Raw genomic sequence first — 6,000 nt, 5'->3', positions numbered from 1 at the left:
AGAGAGAAAATAAAAAAAAAAAAAAAAAAGAAAAGAGCACACTTAGCATTTCCAGTTCCTGAAGAATTTTCTCTAATATTTGAATTCTTGTTGTTGGCCTGTTCCTTTTTAAGCCGTTGCATCTCCTTCTCCAGTTCTTGTACTCTTATTAGGAGTTTTTCGGTCTGGTTTCTGTTTATGTCATTTTTAGCAATGAAATGATAACCCCAGAAATAAAGGAGCCATACAGGTCCGACCCATCTGCTTATCGTGGGCCACTGCTATAGCCCATTTTCTAATTGGATTTTTAAATTTTTTCACTGTTGAATGTCAAGAGCTCTTTACATGTTTCAGATACAAGTCCTTTGTCAGGTAATGTGATTTATATTTTTTTCCCAGTCTGTAGCTTATGTTTCATCATCATTATAGCACGTTTCACAAAGCAAAAGTCATAATTTTCATGAGGTCCAGTTTATCAATTTTTTCCTTTTATGGATCATGCTTTTGGTGTCTAAGGACTTTTCACCTGGTCTTAGGTACCAAGCATCTTCTCTAAGATTATATAGTTTTACATTTCAATGTGTGATATTTTTTCATTTCTGTATAAGGTATGAGATTTGGGCCAAGGTTTTTTTGTTGTTATTTTGTTTTGTTTTGTTTTTAAACTATGGATGTCCGATTGCTCCAGGACAATTTGTTAAAAAGGGTACTCTTACTCCTTGAATTGCTTTTTCATTTTTGTCAAAAATAGTTAGGAATATTGGTTTGAGTCTATTTCTGGGTTCTTTATTCTGTTCCATTGATATATGTGTCATCCCTCAGCAAACACCATGCTGTCTTCATTATTGTGACTGCATAGTAAACCTTAATACCAGGTATGGTGACTCTTTCCACTTTCTTCTTGTACTCTCTTTGTAGTTTTGTTATCAGGGTAATCCTGGCTTCATAAAATGAGATGTGAAATGTCCTCACCCTCTTTGATTTTGTGATAAAGAGTAAATGCCAATGTATAATCTCTAACTGTTTGGTAGAATTTTCCAGTGAAATCATGTGGACATGGGTATTTCTTTTTCAGAACTTAAACTACAAATTCAATCTCTTTATTGGTTATTGGTTATATAGGACATTGCCTATATAACCTTTTGGGGGGTGGTGGTAATTTGTGGTATTTCAAAGAATTGATTCATTTCTTGTAATTTTTCACATTTATGAGTTAACAAGAGTATCCACTTATTATCCATTTAACTGACTGCAGGATCTGTGATGATAGTCCCTGTTTCATCTCTGATATTTGTCATTGTTTTCTCTAATTTTCTCTTTGTCAGTCTTTCCAAAGTTTTGTCAATTTCATTGATTGTTTTGAATAGAGAAAATCAATGGGGAAAAACTATTTTATTCTTCCTTTCAATTTTGTTGATTTCTGCTCTTTATTATTTACTTCCTTGTTTTGGGTTTATTTTCTTTTTTTCCTATCTTCTTTAGGTAAGAACTTAGGTCTCTGATTTGAGACCTTTCCTTCTTTCTAATGTAAGCATTTAATGCTATAAATTGCTCTCTTAGTGGTACGTTAGCTGCATTCCACATATTTTGATATGTCTTTTCATTTTCATTCAGCTCAATGTCTTTTTAAAAAAATTTTCCTTGCGACTTTGTCCTTGACCCATGGATTATTTATAAGTGTGTTTAATTTCCAATTGTTTAGAGATTTTCCTGTTGTCTTTCATATTTACATATTTCTAGTTTGATTCCGTCATGCTCAGAAAATATGTTCTGTAGTATTTCAATCTCTTAAATTTGTTGAGGCTCATTTTATGGCCCAGGATGTACATTATCTTGGTATCAATATATGCTCTGAGGACTCTTGAAACAAGTGTGTATTCTGTTGTTGTTGACTCTTCTATATATAAATTAGATCCTGTTGGTCATTGTTTTGTTCAGTTATTCAATCTTTGCTGACTTTCTGCCTAGTGGTTCTATCAGTTGCTGAGTGTTAGGTGTTTGAAGTCCAAGTATAACTGTGGCTTAGTCAATGTCTTCTTTCAGCTCTGTCAGTTTTTGCTTTGTGTATTTGGAAACTCTGCTGTTTGGTTGATACATATTCAGGACAGTTATATCTTTGTGGTGGATTGATGCTTTTATAATAATGTAATATTCCTCTTTGCCCTTAGTAGCTCTCTTTGCTATGATGTCTACTTTACCAGACACTAATATAGTCATTCCTGCTTTTTATTTTTAATTGTGGTAAAATACACATAACAAAATTTGTCATCTTAACCATTTTAAGTGTGCATTTCAGTGATATTAAATCCATTTATGCAAGCAATCTCAAAAAACTGTTTTCATGGGCTTCCCTGGTGGTGTAGTGGTTGCGAGTCCGCCTGCCGATGCAGGGGACACGGGTTCGTGCCCCGGTCCAGGAAGATCCCACATGCCGCGGAGCGGCTGGGCCCGTGAGCCATGGCCGCTGAGCCTGCGCGTCCGGAGCCTGTGCTCCGCAACGGGAGAGGCCACAGCAGTGAGAGGCCCGCGTACCAGAAAAAAAAAACAAAACTGTTTTCATCTTGTAAAACTGAAACTCTATACCCATTAAACAACTCCTCAATCCCCCTCCCTCCATTCAACTTTCTGTCTATGAATTTAGCAACTCTAGCTACCTCATATAAATGGAATCATACAATATTTGTCTTTTTGTGACTGACTTATTCATTTAGTATAATGCCCTCAAGGTTCACCCATGCTGTAAGAATGTGTCAGAATTTCCTTCCTTTTTTTAAGGCTAAATAATATCCCACTGCACGTACAGACCAGATTTTTAACCATTTATCTATCAATAAATACTTAGGTGGTTCCATCATTTGCCTATTGTGAATACTGCTGCTATGAGCATGGGTATACAAATGTATCTTCAAGACTCTGATTACAGACCCTTTTGTGTATATATCCTGAAATAGAATTGCTGGATCATATAGTAATTCTATTGTTAATTTTTTAAGAAACCTTCATATTGTTTTCCATATTGGCTGCCCTAATTTATAGTCCTACCAACAGTACACAAGGGCTCTGCCATCATATCCATTTCCCAGAAAAGCGATTCTGCCCCTCAATCTCTGGTGCAACCCTATTCCTTTTTTTCCCTTAATCTAGCTGAGCCAGGCTGGCATTTTGAAAAGTAATATGTTTTTTTTTCAGAATTCAGGGAGAAAATACGTAAGAATATGTTAGGAAGCAAAAACTTGCCAAGCTTGGCAAGTTCAAGTTTCTATTCCAAGTACTGTCACTTAAACTTTGCTTCCTACTCCCTCACCTCTTTGCCATCTTTTTTTTTTTTTTTTTCGGTACCCGGGCCCCTCCCTGTTTTGGCCTCTCCCGTTTTTCTATTCCAAGTACTGTCACTTAAACTTTGCTTCCTCCCCCCTCACCTCTTTGCCATCTTTTTTTTTTTTTTTTGCGGTACGCGGGCCTCTCACTGTTGTGGCCTCTCCCGTTGCGGAGCACAGGCTCCGGACGCGCAGGCTCAGCGGCCATGGCTCACGGGCCCAGCCGCTCCGCGGCACGTGGGATCTTCCTGGACCGGGGCACGAACCCGTGTCCCCTGCATCGGCAGGCGGACTCTCAACCACTGCGCCACCAGGGATGCCCCTCTTTGCCATCTTCTTCACCAAGTGTCAGCCGGCTGCTCACATCACCATCCCCTCAGAGAAATACACGGCAACCATGCTTCAACTACATGACTTGGTCTTTTTACTTGGTTTTGGTCTCCTAACAAAGAAACTACTTTTTCCAGAAGCAATTGACAAGATTATTTTTTGTTATCAGTTATCACCACCATTATGAATAATTTTATTCCCTTCCAAATTTCTGATAGCATATCTTGTGTTTTCTCTGATTCATAAACAAATTGTCCATTTTGATTATCTTTACCATGTGCCAAGGCTTGGATTGATTTTAATCTATATTTTCAATCCAATAATTTATGTTGCTAAATTTAACAATTCATTTCTCATGGTTCCTTTTGTTCTGTTTGTATTTTTCACTTTTTGAATTGCATCTTCAGTTCACTTATTTTCATTCATTCTTCTTTAATGATGAAAATTCTTTAGTCTGGATTTTCTCATATGTACAGTTTTCCCTTATTTAATAGTAATATTAGTATCTAAGTACTTACTATGTGCCACTTTTATAAATATTGGGTTGGCCAAAAGTTTGTTCGGGTTTGGCCAACCCGATATTTTACATACATTTAATCCTCCAATAACCTTATTGAGTAGGAAACTGCACAGAGGTTTTACGTTTTCTCATATTTACCCAAGATCACACAAGTAGTGGATGGCAGAGCCAGGATTGGAATTCAGGCAATCTGTCTGCAGATACAGTCCTTCAAATCACCATAATTTAAAAAACAATCTATAGCACTTCCTGTGTTTCCCTTTTCCCACAGAAAATTCTGGCTGGGACTTGGTGCCTATTTATGTCATCCTGGTACAAATCAAGATAAATAGCAATATACAATACCCTTGAGTCTTCATAAACTATTAATATCTACATTTTGGAAACCTATTTTTCCACAGGAAGACTATTTCTTTTAAAGTGTCATCATAAGTAGCTTTTTCATGGAAATCTTAATACCAAATAGCAGTTGTTGAATTAGTTTTAAAACCTTCCTTTCTCACCACTTCTCACTTCAGACTACGTGACCCTAAAACCTTCCCTGAATACCCTCAATACATACAATATATTCCCCAGCTTTTAAGAAAAATTTCTGTTCCATAGTAAGCTCTCAAACATATTTTGAATGAATATATTATTGCATTGTGAAAAGCAAACTTTCATTGATTGGAAGTGGAGAGATATTTCCAATCTTAAAATAATTTAGACATTTTGCCACTTAAAATTAACTTCCTATCAAATCTGCATCTTGGAGAATTATGAAGCTAATGATCCAGATGTATATAGGTAATATATCCTTCAAAACATCAACAACTTTGCAGAGAAGCTAAACGAAGATTTTTGTGGTGAATAGCAGTAGAAAAGAACCTACCATTGAATGTACAGATTTATAAATCAGTTCACACATGAGATTCAGTTGAATGCGAGTAACAACTCAGCAAACATTAGCTCTTATCTTCATATGTGTATGACAAGATATGGTAAGGTTCAACACTGGTATAATTTTTCTTTTCTTTCACTTAATCTTTGTTCTCTTAGAGGGCTTATATTTGTACATTATAATGAGAGTGTGATTATTCGATGCCTTTTTAGGATACTATAACTGAAGCCAACTTATTCTATTATTATTACTACCCAAAAATTATAGCTTCCTGACATACTCTAAAATTAAAATTTCTTAAAATTACACATAGGATTGCCTAAAAACCAGTAGTTACAAGACTATTTGCAATGTTTTATGTAAATGTCTAAATGGGGAGACCTAGAGATTGATACTTCAATCACATAAAATATGTTGTGAGATTTCTTTCCTACTACTTCCTTCGTGCTGTATTGGGAAATCCCTCTGGTACCATCTAGAAAAACATTTGCTACCCTTCTTTGTCTTTACCAGTATCATTTCACTATTTGCTCTATTCCAAGCCAATACTGAACGGAAATTGAAAATGAATATACTCAAAATTAGTCCTTCAACTCATCCTTTTTTTAAAATCAGAGAGTGGACAGAACAGAAACATCAATCAATGCTAAGTCAATAACACTTGGAAGAAAATGTTCTGTTCCTGCTTCCCTAATCATCCTTCTTCTAATTACTTCCTGAACAAAGTCTGACTTTGAGGACGATGATATGACCTTCGTTTTGACTTTATCTCGAGTCAAATCAGAAGTTTCATACATTTGGTATGTCAGCTACCACTACCTGAGAAAGTCATTTTGAAAGTGGCAGTCTAAGTGATTGCCCTTAACCGAGGGCATGGAGACTGTGTCTAACCTCAGCCCAATGGACTTGTTTCCCACAGACTCACATAAGTGAAATATTTGGCTGTGGACAGTTGCTACAAATCACTGTCACCC

General features: G+C 36.2%; 1 pseudogene; it reads right to left on the bottom strand.

Annotated features, from left to right (window-relative positions):
* LOC112411775 (tRNA pseudouridine(38/39) synthase pseudogene) overlaps window positions 1–6,000 on the bottom strand; it is a 116,898-nt pseudogene that overhangs the window by 1,497 nt on the left and 109,401 nt on the right.

The sequence above is a fragment of the Neophocaena asiaeorientalis genome, unplaced genomic scaffold, assembly GCF_003031525.2.
Source record: "Neophocaena asiaeorientalis asiaeorientalis breed wild unplaced genomic scaffold, Neophocaena_asiaeorientalis_V1.1 scaffold836, whole genome shotgun sequence".
NCBI lineage: Eukaryota > Metazoa > Chordata > Mammalia > Artiodactyla > Phocoenidae > Neophocaena > Neophocaena asiaeorientalis.
Note: the sequence above shows the minus strand (reverse complement) of the source record. Positions and strands in the feature narration are given on the sequence as shown.